The sequence below is a fragment of the Heterodontus francisci genome, chromosome 49 (assembly GCF_036365525.1).
Source record: "Heterodontus francisci isolate sHetFra1 chromosome 49, sHetFra1.hap1, whole genome shotgun sequence".
In the NCBI taxonomy this organism is placed as follows: Eukaryota; Metazoa; Chordata; class Chondrichthyes; order Heterodontiformes; family Heterodontidae; genus Heterodontus; species Heterodontus francisci.
The window spans coordinates 5,460,112-5,479,615 of NC_090419.1; positions in this window are offsets into that span (position 1 = coordinate 5,460,112).

Consider the following 19,504-nt stretch of genomic DNA (forward strand, 5'->3'; position numbering starts at 1 on the left):
TCGAATCTGCATCTACTTTTGGCACGCCGTTTATGATTTTTTAACGTTTCAATGAGATCACATCTCATTCTTCGAAACTTGAGAGAATACAGGCTCAGTTCCCTCCATGGCAAGTATATTGTTCCTCAGATGAGGAGATAAAAACGACACAATACACCAGGTATGGTCTCACCAAGGCTCTAGAAAATTGCAGCAAGCCTTGCTTACTTCTCCACCTAAAACCCCCTTTGATTAAGCTGAACATACTATTTGCCTTCCTAATTGTTTTCTGCAGCTGCATGCAAGGTTTCAGTGATTTATGAAAAAGGACATGCAGGTAGCTTTGGACATCCACATTTCCCAATCTCTGATCATTTAAGAAATAGTCTGTTTTTTTCTGTGTTTTTCTACCAAAGAAAATAACATCACACTTATTCACATTACATTCGATCTGCCATGTTCTTTCCCATTCCCTTAGTCTGTGAAAGTCCCTTGAAGCCTCCTTGCATCCTCCTCACAACTCAAATTCCCACCTAGTTTTGTGTGATCAGCAAATTTGGAAATATTACATTCGGTCGCCAAATCCAAATCATTTACATAGATTGTGAATGGCTGCGGCCCCAGCACTGATTCCTGTGGTACCCCATTAGCAACAAGCTACCATCCTGAGAATGGCCAGTTTATTCCGTCTGTTAACCAATTCACAATTCATTGCAGTATATTAACCCTAATCCCATGTGTTCTAATTTTGTTTACTAACCTCCTGTGTGGGACAGTATCAAATACCTTCTGAAAATTCAAATACACCATATCCATTGGTTCTCCTTTATCTATGCTGCAAGTAAAATCCTAAAAAAACTCCAACAGCTTTGTCAAACATGATCTCCCTCCATAAATTAATTTTGACTCTTTCAAATCATATCATGATTTATTAATTGTCTAGTTGTCACATCCTTTAGAATAGATTCTTCCATTTTCCATGCTACCAACGTCAAACTCACAGGTCTGTAGTTACCCGTTTTCTCTCTGCCTCCTTTCTTCAATAGTGCGGTTATATTTGCTACTTTGCAGTCCGAAGGGACCTTTCCAGAATCGATAGAATATTGAAAGATAACCGCCAGTGCATTCCCTCTCTTTTCGCTACCTCCATCAACAGTCTGGGGTGTGGCTCATCTGATCCCGTAGATTTCTCAACCTTCACTCCGGTTAACCCTTCGAGTGCTAACTCTTCATTAATACTAATTTCTTTCAGTTCCTCATTTTTGAAAGTCCCTTGGTTTCCTAGTATTCTGGGACATTTTCTGTTTCTTCCTCCATGAAGACAGATGCAAAGTAATTGTTTATTTTGCCTGCCCATTCCCTATTCTCCACTAATAATTCTCCTGTCTCCACCTGCAATAGGTCTGTCCTTGCTAATCTTTTCCTTTTCACATACCTAAATATACTTTTACCATCCACCTTTATGTTTCTTGCTATGTTGCATTCGTATCATCGTTTCCCTTTTCTTATCAATTTCTTGGTCATCATTTGCTGGATTCTAAATTGCTCACAATCCTCGGGTTTACCCATTTTTCTGACGGCCTGATAAGCCACTTATCTTGATCTAGGCAATCTTTAAATTTTACTGGCCACGGTTAAATCATCTTTCCTGTTTGGCTTTTGTATCTTAGAGGAAAGTTTATTTGTTGTAGACCATGTAATGCATCTGCAAATGCTACAGTTACCATTTTCTGGACAAATGCTTTGCCTTTTAGTACGTCTATTCCTAATCCATTTGCCTTTCATCCCATGACATCTTTGTCATTTAATCTCTCCTTCCATCCGCCCCAACACACAACTTCCATTTTGTTTTTCTTCCCCCTCCCCTTTCACTCGCACAAACCCAATTACATTTCTAATCATTTCCAGTTCTGACGAAACGTCAGAGACCTGAAAGATACATCTGTTTCTCTCTCCCCAGATGCTGCCAGACATGCTGCATATTTCCAGCTGTTTTTATTTCAGATTTCCGTAGTATGTTGCTTTTAGTTTACCTGATAAATGATTTCGAAATAGAACCATGCTCTACCATTATACTCCGTACAACTCCACGGAGACAGATACTCCCAGTAGAACATGATCACTGGGATCAGGTGTTCCACTCCGGCTAGTGACCCACTCTCAGTGCAGCTTAACAGTGACAGATACTCCTATTAATACATGACCACTGGGATCTTTGTCTTACCAACTTAATAGAACTCTTTGAGCAAGTGACAAAGTTGATTGATGAGGGAAGGGCTGTAGATGTCATATGCATGGACTTCAGTAAGGCGTTTGATCAGGTTCCCCATGGCAGGCTGATGGAGAAAGTGAAGTCGCATGGGGTCCAGGGTGTACTAGCTAGGTGGATAAAGAACTGGCTGGGCAACAGGAGACAGAGAGTAGCAGTGGATGGGAGTTTCTCAAAATGGAAACGTGTGACCAGTGGTGTTCCACAGGGATCCGTGCTGGGACCACTGTCGTTTGTGATATACATAAATGATTTGGAGGAAAGTATAGGTGGTATGATTAGCAAGTTTGCAGACGACACTAAGATTGCTGGAGTAGCAGATAGTGAAGGGGACTGTCAGAGAATACAGCAGAATATAGATAGATTGGAGAGTTGGGCAGAGAAATGGAAGATGGAGTTCAATCAGGGCAAATGCGAGGTGATGCATTTTGGAAGATCCAATTCAAGAGTGAACTATACAGTAAATGGAAAAGTCCTGAGGAAAATTCATGTACAGAGAGATTTGGGTGTTCAGGTTCATTGTTCCCTGAAGGTGACAACGCAGGTCAATAGAGTGGTCAAGAAGGCATACGGCATGCTTTCCTTCATCAGACGGGGTATTGAGTACAAGAGTTGGCAGGTCATGTTACAGTTGTATAAGACTTTGATTCGGCCACATTTGGAATACTGCGTGCAGTTCTGGTCGCCACATTACCAAAAGGATGTAGTTGCTTTGGAGAGGGTGCAGAGGCGGTTCACCAGGATGTTGCCTGGTATGGAGGGCGCTAGCTATGACGAGAGGTTGAGTAGATTAGGATTATTTTCATTAGATAGACGGAGGTTGAGGGGAGACCTGATTGAGGTGTACAAAATCATGAGAGGTATAGACAGGGTGGATAGCAAGAAGCTTTTTCCCAGAGTGGGTGATTCAATTACTAGGGGTCACGAGTTCAAAGTGAGAGGGGAAAGGTTTAGGGGGGATATGCGTGGAAAGTTCTTTGTGCAGAGGGTGGTGGGTGCCTGCAATGCGTTGCCAGCAGAGGTGGTAGACGCGGGCACGATAGCGTATTTTAAGATGTATCTAGACAGATATATGAATGGGCAGGAAGCAAAGAGATACAGACCCTTAGAAAATAAGCGACATGATTAGATAGAGGATCTGGATCGGCACAGGCTTGGAGGGCCGAAGGGCCTGTTCCTGTGCAGTAATTTTCTGTATTCTTTTGTTCTTTGTACCACTATCATTAGTGAACTTAACTCAATCTAATTCTGCAGAGCCAGATACTGTCAGTAATACATGATCTTTGGAGTCAGGTGTTCCACTCTGGTTAGTGATCCACACTCAGTATGATTTTGCACTAACTGGTATTCCCACTAAAAATCTTACTCGAAGAGTTATATTCACTGAGCTCCAATTCAACATTACATGAAATGCCACAAAATGCCATAACTTCATAATTCAGAGAGCTTGTCAGTTGCAAACAGAGGTTTTATTAACGAATGAAAATGCGGAGCTGCATTCTCCCAGCAATGAGGGTGTTCTTCCCAACACCCTGAGATCGCTCCCTCGCTCTCATGTTGTTTTAGTGAGGTCCTTCACTCCATTGTGGTTCAGACGGGGAAGAGCAGATTGTGTCCATCATCCATCTGGGCCTTGAGCTGCAGGATCTCACTGCGATGTATGGAGAATTGGAATGGCAGGCAGTGAAACTCTGAGGAGTCATTCACTGTCTCATTGGCGAGAGTCTTCAACTATTCCTGGGGATGGGAGAGCGAGGACGAGACAACATACAAGGACAGTTTTAATCAGACATAGAGATTTACTGTCCATCGCCATGACTGACCAATCAGAGGAAATGCAGGAAAAGGAAGATGCCATTAAACCCTCTTGAGACTGATAAACAGGAACAGTAGGAGGCCATTAAGCCCCCGAGAGGATGTTACACAGGGACAAGAGGAGGTCATTCAGCTCCTCGAGCCTGTTATGCTGGAACAGGAGGAGTCCATTTGGCATCCTCGGGCCTTTCCGCCATTAGATGGCAGTTGTGGTGCGGAAGGTGGTAACTGGGCAATAGCTGACTGCTTTAACGTAGCAGAGGCTCTCTCAGCAGGAGACGGGGTCCTGGAAGTATTTATCTCCACCTAAGTGGGCCAACGGGACCGAGGCATAACCTGTCATCCAAACAAACAGCACGTCCAACATTGCAGTGCATCCTCAAAACGCCTCTTCGACAGGACAGCATTCCCTCAGTAATGCTCCTCCAACAGTGGAGCACTGCCTCAGTACTGCCCATCCGATTGTGCCGCATTACCTTAGTATTGACCTTTCGACCATGCAGTGCTCCCTTAGTACTGCCCCATTATCATTGTAGCACTCCTTCAGTGCTGCTCCTCTGATTGTCTCAGCACTCCCTCAGTACGGATCCTCGGACAGTGCAGTGCTCCCTCAGTGCTGCCCCTCCGACATTGAAGGGCTCCCTCAATGCTGCTCCTCCGACTGTTACAGCACTCCCTCAGTACTGATCATCCGACATTGCAGTGCACCATCAGTACTGCTCCTCTGACAGTCTCGCCCTCCCTCAGAGCTGCCCATCCCACAGTGAAGCACTCCCTCAATGCTGGTACTGCCAATAAATCCGAAACAGGGGATGCTTGTTCACAAGATATTCTGGCGGGGCAATTTGAGAGGGCTGATTAAAACATATACTGGATCCTGGGATCTATACTGAGAGGCACAGCCTACAATACATGGACATTGCACTAAACCTTTATAAAACGCTAATTAGATCCCAAATGGAATATTTTCTCCAGTTCTGGGCACCGCAGTTTCAGAAAGATGTCAAGGTATTAGACAGGGTGCAAGACGTTATTTCCCAGAATAGCCACAGGTATGAGGGAGTTCTGTTAATTTGGAGAAACGAGAGAATTTGGGATTGTTTTCCTTAGAGCACAGAAGCTTAAGAGTATATTTAATCAAGTCTTTCAAAGTCACACAATTTTTTGATAGAGTCAATATGCATAAATGTTTCCAGTGGCAGGAGGGTCTGTAACCAATTGACAAAGATTTATTATAATTGACTATGGCACCAGAGGGGGCAATGAGAAATGTTTTTACACAGTGAGTTGTTGTGGTCTGGGATGCACTGCCTGAAAAGGTGCTGGAAGAAAATTCAAGAGTAACTTTTAAAGGAGAATTGGATAAATACTTGAAGGGAATGAATGTACAGAGCTATGGAGGAAGATCGGTGGAGTGTGAGACTAAGTGGATCACTCTTAAAGAGCCAGCACAAGGACAACGGTCTGAATGACCTCCTGTGCTTTATGATTGTGAATTTAGGTGTATTACTCAGATTGAGAGAGTGCTCTGGGTTCATCACGAAGCATGCAGGGCAGCGACTGGAAAGCACAGAATTCCAGGTGACACACTTGAAGGATACTTTGTGTTCAGCAGAATTGGAGGATGCAAGTAGCGTTTCCAGTAACATAAAGGCTAGAATAGATAATGAGTATCAGTGTTTACTAAGGAAGATGAATCTAACAAAATATCAATAGAAGCGGAGAGTTGAGCCAATGCATACGGTAAAATTTGAGAGAGGCAGGTGCTGAAAAGGCTGGCTGTGATAGGGGTAGATAAGTCACCTGATCCAGATGGACTGCATGACAGGTTACTAAACAAAGTGGGGGTAGACATCGCAGAAGGGCGTGTCATAATCGTGCAATCTTCCCTCGATATGAGGGAAGTGACAGAGGATTAGAGAGTGGCAAAGTGAATCCCTTATTCAAAAAAGGGTGCAAGGACAATTTTGGCAATTGTAGGCAGTTGGCCTAACATCAGTGGTGGATAAAAGTTTAGAAATAAGAATCAGGGAAAAATCAACCAGCACTTGGAGAGGTTTCAGTTAATTTGTGATAGCCAGCACGGATTTGTAAAAGGCAGATCATGCTTGACTAATTGGATTGAATTGTATGATGTTTAACAGATGAGGTTGAGGAAGGAAATGCAATGAATGTTGTTGATATGGATTTTAAGAATGAGTTTGATAATGTACCACATAATAAGCTGCTTAACAAAATTGAGGCTTATGGAATAAGGAGAACCAGTGTCCAACTGGATACAAAATTATCTAAAGGACAGAAAACAGCAAGCCATGCAAAATGGTTGTTTTTCTTTGCAGACTGGCGGATGGTAGATAGTAATTTTCTCCCAGGGTCAGTGCACGGAGCATTTTGTTTTGCTATATTTAAGTCTTACATCTTGGAATGCAGAATCTCGAAATTTATCAATGGCACAAACCTTGGAGGTGTGACAAACAGTGAGGATGATATGAACAGCCTACAACAGTACATAGATGGGTTAGCATAATGGAATGACAAGTGGCAGATGGGAATTAATACAAGTGTGAGGTCATGCATTTTGGCAGAAGGAATAGGGAGAGGCAATATAGACCGAATAGCACGGTTCCAAAACGTGTGCAGGAACAGAGAGACCTGGGGATGCTTGTACATCGAACTTTGAAAACTGGAGGACATATTGAGAGAGTGGTAGCAAAACATATGGCATTGTCAGCTTCGTAAATAGATGTATTGAGCAAAGAGTCAGGGAAGATATGCTGAAACTGTCTAACAATCTGGTTATGCCCCAATTGGATTTTTGCATGCATTTCTGGTCATCACACATTAGGAAGGGTATGAGGGTCCCTGAGACGGTGCAGAGGAGATTTACCAGAATGGTTCCAGATAAGGGGGCTCCCAGCTGCAAGGTTAGGTTGGAAAACTTTTCTTTGTTCTCCTTGGAGCAAAGGAGATTGAAGGGATAATTGATAGAGGTGTACAACGTTATGATATTCTTAGATAAATTCGACAGGGAAAAGCTGCTCCTATTAACTAAATGTAGAAGAGCTAGCGAGTGCAAAGTGAAAGATTCGAGCAAGAAATGCAGGGGGATGTGAGAAAGAACTTTTTTTTTTACACAGTGAGTGAAAATAACCTGGAACTCGCTGCAATGAGTGTGGAAGAAGTGGAAACAAATAAAGATTTCTAAGGAAATTGGATGGGCACTTGAAGAAGATAGACTTGCAGGCTACGGTTATCAACCAGGGGAGTGGACGGACTGGATTGCTCCATGGAGAGCTGGCATCGACTCGATGGGCCGAATGTCTACATTCTATGCCGTAAATGGCTCTAGGACTATGCCCACCGGAATTATAGTCCAATTGGATAAAAAATATATAAAAGACAGAAAACAGTGAGCCATGCTAAATGGTTGTTTTTTTCTGCAGACTGGTGGATGGTAGATAATAGTTTTCACCAAGGGTCAGTGCGAGGAGCAATTTTTTGCCATATATAAGTCTTACATCTTGGAATACAGAATCTCGAAATGTGTCGATGGCACAAACCTTGGAGGTGTGGCAAACAGTGAGGATGATATGAACAGCCTACAACAGGACATAGATGTGCTAGAAAAATGGAAAGACAGGTGGCAGATGGAATTTAATACAAGTAAGCGGTCATGCATTTTGGCAGAAGGAATAGGGAGAGGCAATATAGACCGAATGGCACGGTTCCAAAACGTGTGCAGGAACAGTGAGACCTGGGGATGCTTGTACATCGAACTTTGAAAGTTGAAGGACATACTGAGGGAGTGGTAGCCAAACATATGGCATTGTTGACTTCGTAAATAGACGCATTGTGCAACAGTCAGGGAAGTTATGTTGAAACTTTATAACAATCTGGTTATGCCCCAATTGGATTAGTGTATGCATTTCTGGTCATCACACTTTCGGAAGGATATGAGGATCCCTGAGAGGGTGCGGAGGAGATTTACCAGAATGGTTCCAGATGAGGGGATTGCTAGCTGCAAGGTGAGGTTGGAAAACTTTTCTTTGTTCTCCTTGGAGCAAAGGAGATTGAGGGGAGAATTGATAGAGGTGTACAAGGTTATGATATTCTTCGATACGTTAGACAAGGAAAAGCTGTTCCTATTAACTAATGGTATAAGAGCTAGCAAACGCAAAAAATGCCGAGGATGTGAGAATAACTTTTATTTACCCAGTGAGTGATAATAACCTGGAACTCGCTGCACTTGAGCGTGGTAGAAGTGGACACAATTGAAGTTTTCTATAGAAATTGGATGGGCGCTTAAACGAAAGAGACTTGGAGTGCTGCGGTTATTAACCAGGGGAGTGGGACTGACTGGATTGCTCATGGAGAGCTGGCATAGACTCGATGGGCCGAATGTCTTCCTTCTATGCCGTAAATGGCTCCAGGACTGTGCCCGCCGGTGCATCCCATTCCTAATGGGTATGGTCCGATTGCATCATTTTTGTGATTTGATCTGCCATTGATGGATTTCCTTCTAATGGCCAATTCTCTCTCTCTCCCTCGCTTTCACTCTGATTCTCATCTGGAGGTTTGTGCTTTGCCTCAGGCCAGTTCCAATTATCTTAACCAGCGCAAAATCCCAAAAAGACAGAAAATGGAATGGTTGCAGCCTAGTTCATCAACCACAATTTGTGGAACCTGGATTGTCTGCTCCGAGCAAGAAGAACAAACCACATGGTCCGGCCGCAACTGTTGGCAGTGTTAAGGGGTAGCACAGAGCAGGAAATACCCAGCATTCACCCCACCCGCTCCTCATCTCACCCGTTCGACATATCCTTCTATTCCTTTCTGCCTCATGTGTTTATCCAGCTTCCCCCAAAATACATCTACACCATTTACTTCAACCACTGCCCGCGCTATTGAATCCGAAATTCTCAACATTCACTGGGTAAGGAAGCTTCTCCTGAATGCCATTCAACCCCCTCGAGTCGGAGAGATGATCGGTTCATTCTGCACCAACCCCAAACTCTCTATAATGGTAGGTCCAGCGAGTCTGCTCTGCAAAGTAAATGACGGGGTGATACTGAATGAATCTACCGGTGACCAAACAGATTGAGAGCTGGTGTGTTAGTGAGAGGAGTTACGGGCCTGGAATAAACCCTCCTGCTTCGATACGAAAATAAAGTAAAATAATCAGTCTCTGAATGAGTTTTGGTTTATTGATTGCTCACCAGAAATCTCTCATTTATTTTTTCCTTTCCGTGTGTTAACCGTTGCTTACTTGGGGCTGTGAGGTGTGTACTGAGCCCCGCATGCATAGAGCAGGAAGATCCCAGGCTTCATCCCGCCAGCCTATATTGAGTTATCCGATCTCGCCGTGTGAGGTACTGACTGATCCGCTCCTCTTCGTGTGTAACAAGCTCAAGGGGTTTGAATGACCTCCTGCTGTTGCTATTTAACAGGCTAGAGTGGGCTGAATGGCCTTTTCCAGTTCCAATGGGGTGCTGAGGGATTGTATCTACATACTTTAAATGTATATATGCGTGTGAGTGTTGCATGTGCAGCTCCTGCAAACCTCCATATCGCTGCAATTGTCTCCAGCACCTACAGCACCCCCTATCTGAGTATCCTCATCCAGCCCTGACAACCCACCATATCTCTTTAACCGCTTCAAGACCCTGTAACCCTCTGATATATATAGCCACCTGCAGCTCGATCAAACATCCCTATCTATTTTACCTCCTGAAGCCTCTACAACTCTCTGTAACTTACTCCAGGTCCTACAACCCTCCCTATCTATGAAATACCCTGCAATCGTCCATGTCTCTGTAAAATTCTCCAGCTCCTACAACCGTCCCAATCTCTGATACCTCCTGCATCTCTTGCAACCTACCATAACTCTCTATCCTCCTCCAGTCCCTATAATACTCCATATATTTGTAACCCCCTCGAGCTCCAACAACCATCACATATATGTAACCTCATGCAGCCGCTACAACCCTCCATAAATCTATAATCTTCTCCAGCTGCGACAGCCCTCACTATCTGTTTTACTCCCTGGAGTCCGACAACTCTCCATATCTCTGTAAAGTCCTCTAGCCCCTACAACCCTCCCAATCTCAGTGACCTCCTGCAGCTTCTGCAACCCTGGATATCTCTCAGACCCCATCCAGCGCCAACAACGCTCCATATTTCCTAACCCACGAGAGCTCTTACAACCCTCCCTGTCTATGTAACCCCCTGCAACGCCTACAGACCTCCATATCCCTGTAACCTCCTCCAGCTCCGACAAACCTCCCAATCTATGTAACCCGCTGCAGCGCTGACAAAACTCCACATTATTGCAACCTCCCCCTGCTCTTACAACCCTCCCTATCTATGAGACCTCCTGCAGCTCATATAACCCTGTATATCTCCGTAATCTCATCTGGCCTCTACAACTCTTCATATATATGCAACCTCCTCCAGCTCCTACAACTCTCCCAATCTATGGGACCTCCCGCAGATTCTGCCACCCTCCATATCTCTGTAACATCCTCCAGTCCCTATAAAACCCCATTTAAATGTAAACACCTATAACCATCCCGATGAATGTATCCACGTGCAGCCCGCAGGACCCTCCAAATCACAGCAAACTCCACCAACTCCCACGACACACCCTATCTATGTAAACTCCTGAAGCCCTTACAATCCTCCATATCTCTGCATCCTCCTCCAGCTCCTACAACCCTCTCTACATCTGTAACCTCCTCCAGCCTTTATAATCCTCCAAATATATGTAACCCCCTGCAGCCTTACAAGCGTCCATATCTCTGTAACCTCTTGCAGCTCCGACAACATTCCCTATCTATGTAAATCCCCACAGCCCCTGCAACCCTCTATATCTATGCAACCTTCTCCAGCTCCTACAACCCGCCCCAATCCCTGTGACCTACTGCAGCTCCAAAGCCCCTCCATAACTCTTCAGCCTTCTCAAGACCCGATAACCATCCATATATATCTAAACCCCTGCAGCCCCTACAAACCTCCATATCAATACAACCTCCTCCATCTCCTGCAGCACTCCCAATCTACGGGACCTCCTGCAGCTGTACAACACTCCGTGTATCTATAACATCCACCAGCCCCAATAACCCTCCATTTAGATCTAACCACCTCCAGCTCCTACGAACATCCCTAGCTATTCAACCTCCTGCAGCCCCCACGATCATCCATATCTCTGTACCCTTCTCCCGCTCCCACAACTCACCCTATCTTTGGACCCCCCTGCAGCCCCTACAATCCTTTGTATCGCTGGAACGTCGTCCAGCTCCTACAACCCTCCTTATCTCTATAACCACCTCCAGATTCTACAAACATCCCTAACTATGTAACCCCCTGCAGCCCCTACAATCCTCCGTATCTCTGTAAGGCCCTCCAGCTCCTGCAACCCTCCCAATCTTTGGAACCCCCTGCAGCCCCGACAATCCTCCATATCTCTGTCATGCCCTCCAGCTCCTATAAACCTCCCCATCTATGTAACCCTCGGCAACCCCTGCAGCCCTCCGTAACAAGGCAAACCTCTCCAGCTTTGAGAGCACCGCACCATCCCTCCCCACAAACATTGTGACCACCTGCAGCTCCTACAACACTCCATAACCCTGGAACCTCCTCCAACCCTATAACCCTCCCTATCTCTTTAACTTCCTCCAGTCCATACAAACCTCCAGATATCTCTAATCTCATCCAGCCCCTATAACACTCCATACACATGTAACCTCTCCAGATCTACAACCCTCCCTATCTATGCACTCCAGCAGCCCCTACAGCCCTCCTTATCTCTGTAACCTACTCCAGCTCCTACAACCCTCGCTGTTTATGTAAGCCCTGCAACCTCTGGAACCCTCCATTTCTCTCTTATCTCCTCCATCTCCTGTAACCCTCTGCAGCCCCAACAATGTTTCATATCACGGCAACCTTCTCCCGCTTATAAAACCCTCCTACTTTAAGGGATTTCCTGTAGCTCATAAGAGCCTCCACATCTCTGTAACCGCAACTAGCCTCTATAATCGTCCATATATATGTAAACCCCTGAACCCCTATAATCATCCAAATCACTGTGACCTCAACCACTTCCTAAAACCCTCGCTATCTATGCCACCCCTGCGGCCCTTCAACCATCCATATCTCTGTAATTTCCTCCAGCTCCTATAACCCTCCCTATCTATGCAACACCCTGCAGCCCCTGCTGCCATCCATATCTCTGAAACCTTCTCCAGCTACTACAACCCGCCATCTATGCGACCTCCTTCAGCCCCTGCAACCCTCCGTTTCTCTGTAACCTACTCCAGCTCCTACAACACTCGCTATTTATGTAACTCTATAATTTCCTCCAGCTCCTAAAACCCTCCCTATCTATGCAACACCCTGCAGCCCCTGCTGCCGTCCATATCTCTGAAACCTTCTCCAGCTACTACAACCCGCCATCTATGCGACCTCCTTCAGCCCCTGCAACCCTCCGTTTCTCTGTAACTTCCTCCAGCTCCTACAACCCTCCTTATCCATGTTAGACCCTGCAGCCCCTAGAACCTTCCATATTTCTGCAGCCTTCTCCAGCTCCTACAACCCCAGTATCTGTATGACATCTGCAGCTCCTACAACCTTCGATAGCCTTGTAACCTGTTCCAGCCATTATAACCCTCCCTATCGTTTAAACTTCATCCAGACCCTACAACCATCCATATTTCTCTAAGCTCATCCGGTCCCTATAATTCCACATATACATGGAATCTCCTCCTGCCCCTACAACCCTCCGATCTATATAGCCACTTCAGCACCTGCAACCCTCCCTATTTATGCAAACCCCAGCAATCCCTGGAAACCTCCACATCTCCGTTCTCTTCTCCATCTGCGATAACCCTCCCAATCTATGTAGCACTCTGCAGCCCCTCCAAACTTCAATATCACTGCAACCTCCTCCAGCTCCTACAACCCTCCCACTCTAAAGGACCTCCTGCAGCTCATACAACCATATATATCTAACCTCATCCAGCCCCTATAACATTCCATATCTGTGTATAAGCCTGCACTCCTACAACAGTCCAAATCTCTGTAACCTCCTCCAGCTCCAACAACCCTCCAATCTATGTGCCACCTGCAGCCCCTGCGGCCCTCCATATCTCTGAAACGTTCTCCAGCTCCTGAAACCCCGCCCATCTATTTGACGTCCAGCAGATCCTACAACCCTCCCTATCTATGTAATACACTACAGCCCCATAACTGTCCATGTCTCTGTAACCTCCTCCATCTCCTCCAACTCTCTCACTATAAGGGACCTCCTGCAGCTCATTCAACTCTCCATATCTCTCTAAGCTCATCCAGCCCATATAACCCTCCATATATATGTAACCTCCTGCAGCCACTACAACCTTCCCTATCTGTGTAAACCCTTGCAGGCCCTGCAACTTTTCATATCATTGTAACCTCCTCTAGCTCCTATAAACCTCCCTATCTATGTAACCCCCTGCAGCCCTACAAACCTCCATATTCCTTCCATCTCCTCCAGCACCCACAAGCCTCCCAATCTGTGGGAACTCCTGCAGATCATACAACCCTCCAAATCTCTCAAACCTCACAGAGCCTCTATAGCCACCCACATATATGTAACGTGCTGTTGATCCTGCAACCTTCCATAACTATGTAACACTCTGGAACCCATACAACCCTCCATATCACTGCAAGCTCGTCCAGATCCTACAACCCTGCCCATCTCTGTGACCTTCTGCAGATGTTGCAACCCTGCATATTTCTCAAACCCATCCAAATCTTAGAACCCTCCCTATCTATGTAGCCCCCTGCAACCTCCAGAACCCTTCATGTTTGTGCAACTTCCTCCTGCTCCTACAACCCTCCCTATCTATGTAAACCCCAGCAGCGACTAAAACCCTCCATATCTCGGTTATCTCCTCCAGCTCCTACTGCCCTCCCTACTTATGAAAACGACGGCAGCCCATGCAGACCTACACATTACTGCAACCGCCTCCTGCTCCTACAACCCTCACAATCAATGGGACCTCCTGCAGCGCATAAAACCCTGCATATCTCTGTAATGTCATCCAACCCCTATAATTGTCCACATATATATGTAACCTCCGGCAGCACTTACAACTCTCCCTATCTCTGTAACCTCCGACAGCTTCTACAGCTCCCTCTATCTATGTAACACCCTGCAGCCCAACAATGCTCCACATCACTGTAACCTGCTCCAGCTCCTATAGACTTCCTTATCTATGCAAGCCCCTGCAGCCCTTAGGTCCCTCCATAACTCTGTAATCTCCTTCAGCTCCTACAACACTCTCTACCTCTGCAACCTCCTCCAACCTTTCTCATCCTTCATATGTATGTAACCCCCTGCAGCCCCTACAAGCGTCCAGATCTCTGTAAAATCCGCCAGCTCCTACAATCCTCCCTATCTGTGTAACTCCCTGCAGCCCTCCATATCTATGAAACCTTCTACAGCTCCTACAACGTGCCAGCCATCTAAGTGACCTCCTGCATCTCCTACAACCCTCCATAACTCTTTAACATTCTCCAGACCCTATAACCCTCCATATATATGTAAAGTCCTGCAGCCCCTACAAACATCCATATCACTACAACCTCCTGCATCTCTCGCAATCTGTGGGACGTGCAGCAGCTGTACAACCCTCCATGTCTCTGTAACGTCCACCAGCCCCTATAACCCTCCATATCGATCTAACCCCCTCCACCTCCTACGACCATCCCTTTCTGTGCAACCTCCTGCAGCCCCTATGACCATCCATATCGCTGTAACTTCCTCCAGCTCCTGCAACCCTCCCTATCTATGCAACCCTCTGCTTCCCCTTGATTATTTGATTAGATTAGAGATACAGCACTGAAACAGGCCCTTCGGCCCACCGAGTCTGTGCCGACCATCAACCACCCATTTATACTAATCCTATACTAATCCCATATTCCTACCACATCCCCACCTATCCCTATACTTCCCTACCACCTACCTATACTGGGGACAATTTATAATGGCCAATTTACCTATCAACCTGCAAGTCTTTGGCATGTGGGAGGAAACCGGAGCACCCGGAGGAAACCCACGCAGACAGGGAGAACTTGCAAACTCCACACAGGCAGTACCCAGGATTGAACCCGGGTCGCTGGAGCTGTGAGGCTGCAGTGCTAAGCACTGCACCACTGTGCCGCCCTTCAGCCATCCATATCTCTGTAACCTCCTCCAGCCCCTATAACCCTCCCTTATCTATGTCAGCACCGATAGACCCTAGAACCCTCCATATCTCTGTTATGCCCTCCATCTCCTATAACCCTCTCGATCTATGTAACCCACTGCAGCCCTGACACACCCCCCTTTCACTGCAACCTCCTCCAGCTCCTACAACCCTCCTACTTCAAGGGTCCTCCTGCAACTCATACAACCCTCCATATCTCTCTTACCTCATGCAAACTTTGTAATCCTCCATATATATGTAACACCCTGCACCCGACAATCGTCCAAATCGCTGTAACATCTTCCAGCTCCTACATCGCTCCCTATCTATGCATCCCCCTGCATCCCCTGCAGCTCTGTATATCTCTGAAACCTTCTCCAGCTCATAAACCCCGCACCCATCAATGTGACTTCCTGCAGCCCTTACAGCCTTCCTTATCTCTGCAATGTCCCCCAGCTCTTACAAACCTCCCACTCTCAGGGACCTCCTGCAGCTCATACAAACATCCATATCTCTCTAATTTCATCCAGCCGTAAAAACCCTCCATCTATATGTGACCACTCCTCCAACCATTCCTATCTATGTAAACCCGTCTAGCTCGGACATCCTGCCACATCTCTGTAACCAGCTCCATTTCTTACAACCTTCCATATCTCTGTTATCTCCTCCAGCTCCTACAACCCGACCTATCTACCTAACCTCCTGCAGCTGCTGCAAACCTCCATGTCTGTAAATCAACAAAATAATAGTTTAATTAGAAAATGTAAATTCGTAAACAGCACGAAGACATAAACAACATTTAAAATAGAAAAAGTATAGTCGTTGCAAATTTGCAGCCCAATGTTGCTTGAAGTCCTCACAGCCGTTGGATGGGGACAAAATAGGTTATTCAACAGTAAAACAGTCTGTCGTCGAAATCCATTAGTAAGTGATGTTTTCCTTCTCCAGCGGTAACCACAGTAGATCAACAACTCACAACCACTTTCAATAGAATCAATCTGGCTTTAGAGTGCTTGAGGGATAAAAGATTGTCACAGTTTAACTTCCCTTCCTACTGTTTAAATTATCAGAGATATCTGTTTAGGCCTGATTTTTTTTTTAAATTTTGAGAGATAATAATAAATAAACAGACTAAATTCTCTTCCTCCTCTCTAAAATGGGCTAAGACTCTTCTTTCAGGTGCTAACACGTCGATGTCTGTCTGTTTCCTCTGTTAGAATACTCTGTTTGCACTCTAAGACAGTTCAAAATTAAGTTGTAACAAACGTGTCTCTCGATGCTCAGTATGAATGGCTGTTTGAAAGTCAAGCGAATGCACTTTTTCAGTAACTCCGAAGGCCTGCTTGTTCTTAAAGCAGTATTGCTCCTTTGCTGTCTTAAGGACACACCACATATTTCCCCGAGAGAATAAAAAGGATCATGACAGTCTCCGTAACCTCCTGCAGCTCCTACAACCCTCCCTGTCCATGTAACCTCCTCCAGCCCCAACAATCCTTCTTATCTCTAACCTACTCCAGCCCAGACCACCCTCCCTATCTCTGCGACCTCCTCCAGCCCCAGCACCCACCCTCCACCTGTAAACACCAACAGCCTCTGCAACCCGCTAAAACCTCTGCGATCCTCTAATTCATGCTTCTTGCAAACCCCAAATGACCTCCACCAGCCCACCATCTGACTCAGTGAGAGAGTGAAAGAGAGAGTTGGCAGTGACCAAGCTGTGGGAAAGTAAGGGAGATGGACTAAGTAGTATTTCTCGGAAATGAAAGCAAATATTAGTGATGAACAGACCAGTGTAGATTTCCAGCATCTGCAGCATTTTGATTTTGGAACAGTAACTTTTGTTTTCAGCGATGGACCCAGTTGGGGTGCTGGAGAGACAGTAGCTGCTGATTCCACGTCTCTCCGGCGGGGGACGCTCTGACTCTCCTCCTGTCCCCTTTCTCTCCACTCCTCCAAAGGTCACCTCATTGCCTCTGAGCTGCTGCTTTTCGACATGTGTGACGCCCCTGCCCCCCTGCTATTGTATTTCTGGTCATCCAGCTGTCGGTCACCTCCTGCACATCGGGGATGAATATTAGATTCATGGGCTGCAAACACTGGGACTTGCCCCTGGTCTGCAGTCAGTTTTGTTTACTGATTAATTGAATAATTGATCTAACCGGACCTCTCACCGCACTCTTGACCTGCTCTCTGAACTTGGACTGAGTCACCCCATAAATAAATGTATTTGTGCAGCAACTTATATCCCGTATCATCAATCCGACTTGTCGAAATATATATTCCGTATCATTGTAATCCCTGTGACCCGTTCCTGATATGGTATAATATAAGTATTCGATAACAAACACCAACCACAGAAGTATGAAGCTGCCAGATATGGTGAAGAGTAAGATCACAGACTTCCTTCTGCTCTCCATCTCTGGGTCACTGCAATTCTCTCCCTTTCTTTGACCCCTCAGTCCCTTGCGAACTCGACTGGCCACCAAAATGTGTCTGACAGTTAAAGCATTGAGTAACAGAATTAAAGCGATTGGGAGCAATGGGTTTAAAAACTTATCAAACCAGTCAAACCCCAACCATCCGGGATCAGTATCATAGCTTGGCTTTTGATAACAGAACCATGGTACTTTGCCGATGATCTCTGGAGGTTCATATGCAAAGTAAAAAGGGACGTTTTTTAAGCAGAGCAGAATTCCGGTTGTTGCTAGAACAGAAACTGCAGTTTTCTCAGCGCAATATTTTGTTTTCAGCTTCTGGCAACAAATGGCCACAAATCGATCAAAGGTGAAAGTGACGGTGAACCAGACAGAACAATCTGTGGCTGCATGAATCAGGACAATGATAACACGACACACAGGCGTGATGTAAATTAAAACTTCTGGGAAATAATAAAAATTGATCCTGAACAGTATGACCGCAGTGATAATGACCAGTAGATCCGCCATTGCCATGGCCACCAGGTAGCGAGTGGTGCAGGTGGAGAGGCCGCACTTTCCCCGGGACAGGATCACAATCGCCAGTAAATTAACTGTCAGTGAGAGAATGAGAAAGTGAGTGGAAGTAACCAATCAAACGCTCGAATTGTCTGACCCAGACAGTAAGCACAGACACAGACCATGCTCCGGTATCGGAGAAAAATGCTGCAGATGCTGGAAATCTGAAATATAAGCAGAAAGTGCTGGAAATACTCAGCAGGTCGGGCAGAATCTGTAGAGCTGGAAGCAGAATTAACGTTTCCGGTCTGTGACGTTTCATCACAACTGTTCTGAGCAAAGAATAGTCCATGTATCCGATACAAAGGCTGGATATTTAGTACATGCGTCCACAGCATCAACATTTGAGTGTGAAATATTCCAATGTTTACACCACATGTCCACATGCCTAGCATATACAATAGTGTCCCTGCACAGGGGTCAGGATCAGGATACTCTGAGGATTTTCATTCCAAGAGCAGAGCTGCTGAGGAAGAAAGGAGAAACATGGGGAATGGTGAGTGAATGAAACAGCACAAATAAATTAGAAGTGAGGGCTCTCAGAACGATCCAGCAGGAGATGGTCAGTGGATAATGTCTCGGAAACGGCTTCATGGTGTCTGCCAGGCAAGATCTCATTCATTGGGAGTTGAGGGACAGCTCGGCTTGACTGGACTTTGACATGTACAGAAATGTAAAAGAACCTCTGAGGCACAGCTCTGGAAGAACGTGTCGTGCACTGTGGGACAATTGGGGCAGAAAGACCCAGTGGATTAGGATTCGGTGCCTGAAGAAAGGAGAGGGACCTCTGAGGGGAGTAATTAATGTCAGTTAATGGTGAATACATTCGAAAAAACCTTCATGATATTTAAGGTAGAAAGTGGGGAGATATTTGATAAATTTATCAAAGAAAGGGCAAACTGTCTAGTTCAGATGGATTACATCCACACATACTTTGAAAGATGGGGAAGCGATAAGAGAGACACGATTATCTGTTCATTAATGTTCATCAGAGTGGGGAATAGTGCCTGAGAGCTGACGGACAGCTAATGTGATTCTTGTATTTAAGACGGAAGATATAACTTGTTGAAGGAACGATAGACAATTAAGCATAACGTTAGTCGTAGGAATAATCATGGAATACTTATTCAAAGATTTAACAGTGAAACATCCAGAAACACCTAGCAGTGTCGTATTATTATTAATTATTATTATTATAAACGTGTTTGAATAATATCAGAAAG